Source organism: Triticum dicoccoides, chromosome 4A (genome assembly GCF_002162155.2).
Source record: "Triticum dicoccoides isolate Atlit2015 ecotype Zavitan chromosome 4A, WEW_v2.0, whole genome shotgun sequence".
NCBI classification, from domain to species: Eukaryota; Viridiplantae; Streptophyta; class Magnoliopsida; order Poales; family Poaceae; genus Triticum; species Triticum dicoccoides.
In genome coordinates, this window is record NC_041386.1 from 528897412 (window position 1) to 528910948 (window position 13537).

The window sequence follows — 13537 nt, forward strand, 5'->3', positions numbered from 1 at the left end:
TGCCATCCTTCTTATCCGGCAAATACTTGGGGCAGTTCCGCTTCCAGTGACCAGTCTGCTTGCAGTAGAAGCACTCAGTTTCAGGCTTAGGTCCAGGTTTGGGTTTCTTCTCTTGAGTAGCAACTTGCTTGCTATTCTTTTTGAAGTTCCCCTTCTTCTTCCCTTTGCCCTTTTTCTTGAAACTAGTGGTCTTGTTGACCATCAACACTTGATGCTCCTTCTTGATTTCTACCTCTGCAGCTTTCAGCATTGGGAAGAGCTCGGGAATAGTATTATTCATCCCTTGCATATTATAGTTCATCACGAAGCTCTTGTAGCTTGGTGGCAGTGATTGGAGAATTCTGTCAATGACGCAATCAATTGGAAGATTAACTCCCAATTGAATCAAGTGATTATTATACCCAGACATTTTGAGTATATGCTCACTGACAGAACTGTTCTCCTCCATCTTGCAGCTATAGAACTTATTGGAGACTTCATATCTCTCAATCCGGGCATTTGATTGAAATATTAACTTCAACTCCTGGAACATCTCATATGCTCCATGACGTTCAAAACGTCGTTGAAGTCCCGATTCTAAGCCGTAAAGCATGGCACACTCAACTATCGAGTAGTCATCAGCTTTGCTCTGTCAGACGTTCATAACATCTGGTGTTGCTCCAGCAGCAGGCCTGGCACCCAGCGGTGCTTCCAGGACGTAATTCTTCTGTGCAGCAATGAGGATAATTCTCAAGTTACGGACCCAGTCCGTGTAATTGCTACCATCATCTTTCAACTTTGCTTTCTCAAGGAACGCATTAAAATTCAACGGAACAACAGCACGGGCCATCTATCTACAATAAACATGCAAGATACTATCAGGTACTAAGTTCATGATAAATTTAGGTTCAATTAATCATATTACTTAAGAACTCCCACTTAGATAGACATCCCTCTAATCCTCTAAGTGATTACGTGATCCAAATCAACTAAATCATGTCCGATCATCACGTGAGATGGAGTAGTTTCATTGGTGAACATCACTATGTTGATCATATCTACTATATGATTCACGCTCGACCTTTCGGTCTCCGTGTTCCGAGGCCATATCTGTATATGCTTGGCTCGTCAAGTATAACCTGAGTATTCCGCGTGTGCAACTGTTTTGCACCCGTTGTATTTGAACGTAGAGCCTACCACACCCGATCATCACGTGGTGTCTCAGCACGAAGAACTTTCGCAACGGTGCATACTCAGGGAGAACACTTTTTGATAATTAGTGAGAGATCATATTATAATGCTACCGTCAATCAAAGCAAGATAAGATGCATAAAAGATAAACATCACATGCAATCAATATAAGTGATATGATATGGCCATCATCATCTTGTGCTTGTGATCTCCATCTTTGAAGCACCGTCGTGATCACCATCGTCACCGGCGCGACACCTTGATCTCCATCGTAGCATCGTTGTCGTCTCGCCAATCTTATGCTTCCGCGACTATCGCTATCGCTTAGTGATAAAGTAAAGCATTACAGCGCGATTGCATTGCATACAATAAAGCGACAACCATATGGCTCCTGCCAGTTGTTGATAACTCGGTTACAAAACATGATCATCTCATACAATAAAATTTAGCATCATGTCTTGACCATATCACATCACAACATGCCCTGCAAAAACAAGTTAGACATCCTCTACTTTGTTGTTGCAAGTTTTACGTGGCTGCAACGGGCTTAAGTAAGAACCAATCTTACCTACGCATCAAAACCACAACGATAGTTTGTCAAGTTGGTGCTGTTTTAACCTTCGCAAGGACCGGGCGTAGCCACACTCGGTTCAACTAAAGTTGGAGAAACTGTCACCCGCAAGCCACCTATGTGCAAAGCACATCGGGAGAACCGGTCTTGCGTAAGCATACGCGTAATGTCGGTCCGAGCCGCTTCGTCCAACAATACCGCCGAACCAAAGTATGACATGCTGGTAAGCAGTATGACTTATATCGCCCACAACTCACTTGTGTTCTACTCGTGCATATAACATCAACACATAAAACCTAGGCTCTGATACCACTATTGGGGAATATAGTAATTTCAAAAAAATTCCTACACACACGCAAGATCATGGTGATGCATAGCAACGAGGGGAGAGCATGATCTACGTACCCTTGTAGACCGACAGCGGAAGCGTTAGCACAACGCGGTTGATGTAGTCATACGTCTTAACGGCCCGACCGATCAAGCACCGAAACTACGGCACCTCTGAGTTCTAGCACACGTTCAGCTCGATGATGATCCCCGGACTCCGATCCAGCAAAGTGTCGGGGAAGAGTTTCGTCAGCACGACGGCGTGGTGACGATCTTGATGTACTACCGTCGCAGGGCTTTGCCGAAGCACCACTACAATATTATCGAGGATTATGGTGGAAGGGGGCACTGCACACGGCTAATAATATGATCACGTGGATCAACTTGTGTGTCTAGGGGTGCCCCCTGCCCCCGTATATAAAGGATCAAGGGGGGGTGCGGCCGGCCAGGAGGAGGGCGCGCCAGGAGGAGTCCTACTCCTATCGGGAGTAGGATTCCCCCCCCTTTCCTAGTTGGAATAGGATTCGGGAAGGGGAAAAGAGGAGAGAGAGAAGGAAGGGGGGCGCCGTCCCCCTCTCCTTGTCCTATTCGGACTAGGGGGGAGGGGCGCGCGGCCCAGCCCTGGCCACCTCTCCTCTCTTCCACTAAAGCCCACTAAGGCCCATATACCTTCCGGGGGGTTCCGGTAACCTCCCGGTACTCCGGTAAAATCCCGATTTCACCCGGAACACTTCCGATATCCAAATATAGGCTTCCAATATATCAATATTTATGTCTCGACCATTTCGAGACTCCTCGTCATGTCCGTGATCACATCCGGGACTCCGAACAAACTTCGGTACATCAAAAAGCATAAACTCATAATATAACTGTCATCGAAACCTTAAGCGTGCGGACCCTACGGGTTCGAGAACAATGTAGACATGACCGAGACACGTCTCCGGTCAATAACCAATAGCGGAACCTGGATGCTCATATTGGCTCCTACATATTCTACGAAGATCTTTATCGGTCAGACCGCATAACAACATACTTTGTTCCCTTTGTCATCAGTATGTTACTTGCCCGAGATTCGATCGTCGGTATCTCAATACCTAGTTCAATCTCGTTATCGGCAAGTCTCTTTACTCGTTTCGTAATACATCATCTCGCAACTAACTCATTAGTTGCAATGCTTGCAAGGCTTATGTGATGTGCATTACCGAGAGGGCCCAGAGATACCTCTCCGACAATCGGAGTGACAAATCCTAATCTCGAAATACGCCAACCCAACATTTACCTTTGGAGACACCTGTAGAGCTCCTTTATAATCACCCAGTTACGTTGTGATGTTTGGTAGCACACAAAGTGTTCCTCCGGTAAACGGGAGTTGCATAATCTCATAGTCATAGGAACATGTATAAGTCATGAAGAAAGCAATAGCAACATACTAAACGATCGGGTGCTAAGCTAATGGAATGGGTCATGTCAATCACATCATTCTCCTAATGATGTGATCCCATTAATCAAATGACAACACATGTCTATGGCTAGGAAACATAACCATCTTTGATCAACAAGCTAGTCAAGTAGAGGCATACTAGTGACGTTTGGTTTGTCTATGTATTCACACAAGTATTATGTTTCTGGATAATACAATTCTAGCATGAATAATAAACATTTATCATGATATAAGGAAATAAAATAATAACATTATTATTGCCTCTAGGGCATATTTCCTTCACGAAGGAGTTCGGAGTCCCGGATAAGATCAGGGACATGACGAGGAGTCTCGAAATGGTCGAGATGTAAAGATCGATATATTGGACGACTATATTCGGACATCGGAAAGGTTCCGAGTGATTCGGGTATTTTAGGAGGTACCGGGGAGTTACGGGAATACGAGGAAGAAGCAATGGGCCTTAATGGGCCTTAGTGGGAAGGACCAGGAGGTGGCGCACGCCCCTCCCAAGCCCAGTCCGATTTGGACATGGGGTTTGGGGCGCGGCCCCTCTCTCCCTTCCTTCCCCTCTTCCCCCCTTTCCCCCCTTCTCCTAGTTGGACTAAGAAAGGAGGAAACCTACTCCAACTAGGAGTAGGAATCCTACTCCCCTGGCGCACCTCTCCTAGGGCCGGCCTCCTCCCCCCTTGCTCCTTTATATATGGGGGCAGGGGGCACCTCTAGACACACAAGTTGATCTTCATGATTGTTCTCTTAGCCGTGTGCGATGCCCCCCTCCACCATAATCCTCGATAATATTGTAGCGGTGCTTAGGCGAAGCCCTGCGATAGTAGAACATCAAGATCGTCACCACGCCGTCGTGAAGACGGAACTCTTCCCCGACACTTTGCTGGATCGGAGTCCGGGGATCGTCATCGAGCTGAACGTATGCTAGAACTCGGAGGTGTCGTAGTTTCGGTGCTTGATCAGTCGGACCGTGAAGACGTACGACTACATCAACCACGTTGTGTGCTAACGCTTCCGCTGTCGGTCTACGAAGGTACGTAGACAACACTCTCCCCTCTCGTTGCTATGCATCACCATGATCTTGCGTGTGCGTAGGATTTTTTTGAAATTACTACGTTCCCCAACACGATGCACATGTCCCTTGACGGTGGAACCAAGAACATGATGAGGACCCTAGGATGCTCAGCGTTATAATCCCTACTCTCGCCGGTTGCCCTTTTGAGAAATGTATAAACTAGATGATACCTTGTGTGTTGCTGCAAGAGTCGATTTGCAACATATTTTAGTGAGTTTTTGTTGGATGAAGCATGAATATCTCGGTTAATAAAACTGAATATGCATATTATATATTGTATTTGATTAATGTATAGTTAAAAAATATGTATTGAGTATAAATAGCATGATGAAATGGAAACCTTTTCCAATGCATAATGTGGCGGGCCTTTGATGAGGTGGCATATGTGGTGAGATAAGACATGTGCATGTTGAGACAAATAGAAGTAATGGAGATCAACTACTTACATGTATAATGTATTCTAATAAAGAAAATTTGACTATTAGTTCGGCCTTGTCTCGTGACTGCCAAAGACGATTAGGGTGTCTCCGTCTCCCGTCGGCGGCGCTGCCCCCGATCCGCCTTGTCTCCGGTAGCCTTAATGCTATGGAGGCGTAGTCGACCTCGGTCCTTGCCGGCAGGAGGGTTCCTAGTCCGTTTCAGGTTTTTATGTCGATTAAAGTTTGTGCCCTGTTCAGGAAAGTAAGGTGGCGGCGACTTCCTGAAGATCGAATAAGGTCCTCTCTTCCTAGCCCCATCCCATTTTTTTAGAAATGGAGGAGGACCCCCGTGCATACAGCCACATTATTAATTATTCACATAAGACCTTACAAAGTCATACAACAGTAAGACTAAAGCCACTGTCTAGGCAATATCTGTCGCTATTCCTATCCAGTTGATGTAGGGATGCTGATAGTCTGGGCCTAATACCAAATAGACCTCGCAGCCAAACCTAACATCTAAGACCCGAGGTCCCAACCAGGACGCCTTCCGGGTATGGGGCACCCACCAGTCCGGCGCACTCCTCAATCAGGACACATGCCGGGTATGAGGCCGCCGCAGCCATCTGCCACCAATCCATCTTTAGAGTTGTACTGTTGCATCTACCATGCCAGGTCTCTCCGTCATCGACGCCACCACGACACCAGACAACGTCGTCCTCCTGCGCGAGTCCATCCTCGCACATCGGGCGCCGAATCTGCACTGCGCCACGCCATCAAGATCCGTCGCTGTTAATGTATAGGATGAAGCACCGCTCCACCAAAGATGCGGTCCACTGGTCCCTTGAGTCCGTGCACACCTCCAAGAACGACGCCCCTAAGGGGGAAAAGACATAGAATACCGCCATCTTCCGATCTACTGATCTAGGGTTTCCCCCGGAGGTAGCAGACAGTGACCTTGAAACTCTCCTCGGCGATGCCTTCAAGAAGGGAATGTTGCAAAACAGCGCCGTCACCGCCGGCTTTGGCAATAAGTCGAAAGCAAGTTTTCACCCGGATCTGTTCGAAGGATCTCCATCAAGCATCTCGTGCACGGATCGCCGCCATCTCTGCCGGGGACTGGACGATGGATCTAGGGCGCCGCCTGACCGGCCACGACACCACCACGGTGCCTAAGCCGGCGCCGTCAGGCCCACCATGCCCGCTTGTAGATGCCCTTCAGATCTGCTGGCCCGTGGACGAGGCCCGCGATCTGGGCCGCCGCCACAGGTGCTCCTCAGCCGCGGGGAGAACGCGCCTGCACTGTCGTTGCTGTCACACTCGCCGTTGGGCGCCCGCTGCTCCTTGCGCCGGTGCACTACCGATCCATGAGCCACGCCGCCAACAGGAGATCGCCACCACCATGCGAGGGGGAGGGCCCCGCCGCCGCCGTCACTGGCCAGGCTACGCCGGCGTGGCCTCGGACGGCGGCACGAGGGGGGGAGCGAGGAGCGGAGGCCTAGGGCCGGCAGCTGTAGATCGCCCCCCGTGTTACCAGGGGCTGGCGACGTGGGGGTAGGTGAGGAGATGGATACTATGAGTTGAGGCAGCCCCCATCCCAATGGTGCGTCTAACATCGTGGGATGACATGTGGAGGTTTGTCTTCAACGGATCCCGTGGGATTTAGTCGGTGTTGGTCTTCAATGGATCTTCGTGGATCCAGTCTTCGTTTGTGTGTCTACACATTGGATCCTTTAAATCTAAGCTTCCCTTCATCCACGATAGTTGTTCTAGTGCGATGATCTTGTGGGGTCTTATCATGACGACTCTATGTCCGATTACTACTATTGTCAAAAGCGCTCACGGAGGGAGTACCTCCGTGTATCACGACTACTTATATTATGAGACGGAGGGAGTACCTCAGTGTATATGATATGTACACATCTTCATGGAAAAGATACAAAGTCATTTACTATTCAATGTTTATTTTTAGTCATACAACAATACCCCACTACGCCAGCGCGGGAGTTGGACTAGGAGCCACCGAGCGCCGCCAGCGAAATCAAAATATTTCTGAATTACTCCATTGCGTATATCCAGCCAGTATTTTTCTCGTGTAAACGCAAGAAAAATGCATGGCTTTCGTAATAAAAAAAGAAGACACTCTCATTATTGCTCATCGCCGCTACATCAAGATGGTGCGGTCAAAGATATGGTTTACTAGACCATAAAGGCACGCGTTGCCGCGCCCTCCGATCTTAGAGACATTTTTACGGAAGAATAAGACATCTTAATGAAAGAATTATATATATATATATATATATATATATATATATATATATATATATATATATATATATATATATGAGAAAATTTAGATATTGGACTATTCGAAAGTACCATGCATCTAATTTAAGATTATAGAGTCAGTACAAAAGTAAGTCATAATATGTGCAAAAGCTGGCTAAAATGAACTCTTCCAACTTCTTCACATACAACTTACAAAAATAACATCTTGACACGCGTTGCCACACCCTTCTCCTAACAATACCTGGGAGAGTTGGACTTGCATATATAGAACATATATTCCTGTTCTTTTTCTATAGCTCCCGAATTGCGGGCTTTTAGTAAAAAAAAAGTAACCTAGGAGAACTTTCAGTTATTTTGAACACAAAATCATTCAAAAATAATATATTTTTTAAATGGATATTTTTGTTGTTGAATTTGAGCAAATCTGATCAAAAATGTAAAATACCGGCAGGTATTTGGTTCTACCGGTGGTGGCCAAGAAAGCATCAAGAGTTGGTTGTGTAGTACCTCATGAATCTCTGTCGTGACGTGTGAGAAGTAGAGAGGAACATGAGTACTCGCATCAGGCTACATGTAGTATCCAAGAACAAATTTATCATCATTTTTTTACAGAAACAAATGTATCATCATGAGAATGTGGCCAGCCGACCGAAGAATCTCTCGTATGTGTGAAGGGGCCAGAAATAAAGAGGCTCGCAAGGAAGACTTGGTTCTCCCGTTGTGTACCACCATCCTAGGCCCGGCCCATCTTTTATTTCAAGCCCAATTGACCATAATAGGCCTAGGTAAGTGTGTGGAGCAGCGGCCCTAGAAACACCAAACTGATCGAGGACAACTGTCCGATCTAATCTGATGGTTACGGACGTCAAAACGCTGTGAGAAGCCGTAGCTCAATCCATTATACTGTTTCTTAATTTAGATCTGTTACGTTGTCAGTTGCACTTTTGCCTGAAGGCACACGATATAACGAACTCAGACGTCTTCAGTGGTTGCAGTTGCCTGGTGAACACTTGAGGAAGTCTATTGCTCTGTGCTGCAGCGTCAAGACGGCCCGGCCGAAAATTGCTGTAAAAAAATGCTGTCCACAAAGAAAAAAGACGGCGCGGCCAAAAATGCCTTCTGCAATTGTCACAGCCAAAGTAGACGTTTAGGGCTCTTTCGATTCACAGGATATGAAAAACATAGGAATGGTAATAGTAATGCATGCACAAAACAAAGGATCGGAAAATAAGAACTCGGCAATATTGGTGTGTTTGATTTGTAGGACAAACAAAGAGGTAGAGATGATCGATCCTTGTGTGAAATTGTATCGGAGCATCTCAATGCCCATACACAGGCACCCGCATGTTATATATTGATATTATGGTTTGTGATACAGGAAAGGTTGTTGGGATCAACCGCATGAGAGAATACAGGGGGTTTAAGATAGAGATAAGAAAAAGATTACAACCTATCTCTAGTTACAACTGAACCAGTGCAGACCCACCTGTACCTATACGTTTAACACCCTCCCATAATCATAACTTTGTCAAGTTAAGATTACGCTTGAATTCTTCAAATGGTCTGGTTGGTAGTGCTTTTGTAAAGCCATCTACAACTTGATCTTTTGAATGCACAAACCGTATCTCCAATTCCTTGCTTGCAACTCTTTCCCTTACAAAGTGATAGTCAATCTCAATGTATTTAGTCCATGCATGAAAAACAGGATTAACTGAAAGACACGTTGCACCAAGGTTGTCACACCAAAGACATGGAGTTGGAGAACAATATATCCCAAGTTCCTTGAGCATGGACTTAACCCATATAAGGTCTGCTGTTGCATTTGCCAATGCTTTATACTCTGCTTCAGTACTTGATCTGGACACTGTAGCTTGCTTCCTTGCACACCATGAAATTAAATTTGGTCCAAGGAATATGGCAAACCCTCGTGTAGACCTTCTATCATCCACACACCCTGCCCAATCAGAGTCAGAGAAAGCACTAACCAATGTGGACGATGATTTATTGAAAGTCAAGCCAAGCCCCAAGGTGCCCTTTACATATCTCAGTATGCGCTTAGCTGCTGTCCAGTGTGATGTTGTAGGTGCATGAAGGAATTGACAAACTTTGTTTACAGCAAAGCAAATATCAGGCCGATTCAAAGTCAAATACTGAAGTGCACCAACTAAACTTCTATACCTGGTGCCATCCTCTTGATCCAAGAGTTCTCCTTCTGCAAGAGACAATTTTTCTGTGCTAGGTAGTGGAGTAGGTGATGATTTACATCCATGCAAGCCATCTCTTGTTAAAAAATCCTTTGCATATTTTTCCTGAGACAGATGAAGGCCACCTTCCCTGTTTCTCTGAACTTCTATGCCAAGAAAGAAATGCAAGTCTCCCAAGTCCTTAAGAGCAAACTCTGAGTTCAAATCCTTCAACAAGGTTGTCACTGCTTCATTTGATGAACATGTAACAATTATATCATCAACATAAATAAGAACAAAAACAGATGTATGTGACTTATTATAAATAAACAGAGATGTGTCAGATCTTGAAGGAGCAAAGTCAAGTGCTTGTAGCTTTGAACTCAAACGAGAGTACCATGCTCTAGGGGCCTGTTTGAGCCCATAAAGAGACTTATCCATCCTGCATATATGAAAATGTTTGTTCTTATCCTCAAAACCAGGAGGTTGCTTCATGTAAACTTCCTCTTCCAGAACACCATGCAGAAACGTGTTCTGCATATCTAGCTGTCTGAGGCACCATCCTCTGGATACGGCAATGGACAAAACAAGGCGTATAGTAGCAGCTTTAACAACAGGACTGAATGTATCTTCATAGTCAATGCCATACCTGTGCTTGAATCCCTTTGCAACCAGTCTGGCCTTATATCTATCTATGGTACCATCTGACTTTTTCTTTATTCTGAACACCCATTTACAATCAATCAAATTTTACCTTGCTGTGAAGGAACTAGATGCCAGGTTTTATTTTTCTAAAGTGCTTGAAATTCTTCTTCCATAGCTTTTCTCCATCTTGCATCCTTGCATGCTTCCTGGAACAAACTAGGTTCTCCTGTGGAACAGGTTAAGCCAAACTTTACTTTATAATTGACAGGTTGGATTACACCAGCTTTTAACCTTGTACGTGACGGAGTTATAACATGCTGCACCACTGCATCAGACATTGGCACAGAAGATTCTCAAGACTGGTTCGCTACAGGAGTTCCTGGCGATCCCGGAGTAGATTCGCTCGTGGTGGCAGCTGCGGGATCTTCTGCGGCTGAGCCAGGACATGATGTGGAGGTGCGCGGCGCAGAAGATCCGGGCACTCTGGTTGCTGGGCCCGACCCGTGCGCCTCCGTGCCCGCGCGGGATGGGTGGCTGGCGCGCCTGGCGTAGACGCGCGGGGTCGCACCGAACCGGTCGGGGACAGGCGGGTCCCCACCCTGACACGTGTCGTACGTAGATGGGTCGCTACCATCCGTGCGAGCCTGCTGTCGCGGCATCGATCCCGGAGCGGATTCTGTCGGGTCTACAACTTCCGATCCCGAGGAGGATCCGGGTGCAGAATTGGCATGTAGTGGCCACATGAAATTGAGGCTGTTTGGACTATTTTCTTCACCGTTTTTCCTCAAAAAAAATCGGATGCATCCTAAGTCGACCCTGCATCATTACAATCCTCATTTTCATAGTTAGAAGCATTAGTCATACGATCAGTACAATTGTCATCCCCATGCTGAAAACCGGTCAAATGAGAGGGTAAGAGAAGGATCTCTTTCCGGAGCAAGGCACCAGCATTAGGGTGTAAATGAGCAAAAGGGAAGACCGTTTCATCAAAGACCACATCGCGTGAGATGTATACCCGACCAGTGGAAATATCTAAGCATTTAACGCCCTTATGCTTCGCACTATAGCCGAGAAAAACACATTGTTTGGAGCGGAACATAAGTTTGTGGCTGTTGTAGGGACGCAGGTTAGGCCAACATGCACAACCGAACGTTTGAAAAAATGAATCAAGTTTCTCATATTCACCGCCCAATCAGATTGGACGGCGAGAATTTTTGTATCGAATTGACGTTCAACAAGTGCTTGAAAATTTTGAAAAACTTGAAAAACGTCAGAACGTTTTTTGAGAAGATAAATCCAAGTATACTTACTAAAATCATCTATGAAACTAACATAGTAAGTATGACGTCCAACAGACATAGGGGCAGGACCCCAAACATCAGAAAAGACAAGTTGTAATGGTCTAGTAGAAACACTAGTAGAAATTGGATATGGTAGCTGATGAGATTTTGCTTTCTGACAAGAATCACATATAGTTTCAAGACTACGCTCACCAACACATGGGAGCTGATTATTTCTAAGCACTTGCTGAACAATAACAAAAGATGGATGTCCTAATCTTGCATGCCACCGCTCCGAAGAGAGTTTGATGACACCAAAAACTTGTTTATTGAAGCTTGTAAATTTGGGGATCAATGGATAGAGCCCATGCACGCATCTACCTCTGTAGAGAATGTTCCTCGTGACCTGATCTCGAATCAAAAAGAAATATGGGTGAAATTCTAGAAACACTTTGTTGTCAAGAGCAATACAATGAACAGAAAGAAGGTTTTTTTTTCTGTTTTCGGAACATGCAAGATATTTCTAAGATGGATATTGCGACTAGGGGTTTTGACAATTGCATGACCAATATGATTAATCTCCATACCTTCACCATTTGTATTGTGAACTTGATCTTGGCCATGGTACTTCTCGCTCATCGTCACCTTCTCGAGCTCGTTGGTGATGTGGTTGGTAGCCCCTGAGTCGACGTACCAGTTTGTGTCAACTCCGTATGACGTGTACGCTGCTGCTACAACTTTCTTTTTGGAGTTGCTCTCGGCATACCGCCAATCACAATCCTTGGCGATGTGGTTATTTTTCTTGCAAATCTGACACTTATTTTCATATTCCTTTGAAAGGATCGAGAAGAGGTGTCTAGAGGGGCGTGATTAGACACTAAGTGCCAAAAGTTGCAGTTTTAAATATTCTTAAGTTTAAGTAGAGTTTAAGAACAAGTTTAACAAACACAATACATATCAAGCAAGCATGCAATGAGTATATGAGCAGCGGAAAGTAAAGCAGGCAACTTGCAAGAATGTAAGGAGAAGGGTTTGGAGTATTCAAACGCAATTGGAGACACGGATGTTTTTGTCGTGGTTCCGATAGGTGGTGCTATCGTACATCCACGTTGATGGAGACTTCAACCCACGGAGGGTAACGGTTGCGCGAGTCCACGGAGGGCTCCACCCACGAAGGGTCCACGAAGAAGCAACCTTGTCTATTCCATCACGGCCGTCGCCCACGAAGGACTTGCCTCACTAGCGGTAGATCTTCATGAAGTAGGCGATCTCCTTGCCCTTACAAACTCCTTGGTTCAACTCCACAATCTTGTTGGAGACTCCCAAGTGACACCTAGCCAATCTAGGAGACACCACTCTCCAAGAAGTAACAAATGGTGTGTTGATGATGAACTCCTTGCTCTTGTGCTTCAAATGATAGTCTCCCCAACACTCAACTCTCTCTCACAGGATTTGGATTTGGTGGAAAGAAGATTTGAGTGGAAAGCAACTTGGGGAAGGCTAGAGATAAAGATTCATATTGTTGGAATGGAATATCTTGACCTCAACACAAGTGTAGGTGGTTCTCTCTCAGAAAATGTGTATTGGAAGTGTAGGTATGTTCTGATGGCTCTCTCCACGAATGAAGAGTGGGTGGAGGGGTATATATAGCCTCCACACAAAATCTAACCGTTACACTCAATTACCAATCTCGGTGAGACCGAAGGGAAAACTCGGTCGGACCGATTTAGTAAACCTAGTGACCGTTAGGGTTTTCGGTGGGACCGACTAGTTCAACTCGGTGGAACCGATGTGCTAGGGTTAGGGTAAAACCAAAACTCGGTTTGACCGATTACTCAAACTCGGTGGGACCAATTTGGGTAATAAGCGAAACAGAGAGTTGGCCAAGCAAACTCGGTGGGGCCAATTGCATATCTCGGTGGGACCGAAAATATTGCAACAGGTAACAGAGAGTTTGCAAGCCCATCTCGGTGAGACCGAGATCCCATCGGTGAGACCGAACTGATTAGGGTTTCTGGCAGTGGCTATGTTAACTGAACTCGGTGGCTCCAGATAGAAAGAATCGGTGGGGCCGAGTTTGACTTTTGGTTTAGGTCATATGTGGATGTGGGAAGGTAGTTGAGGGTTTTGG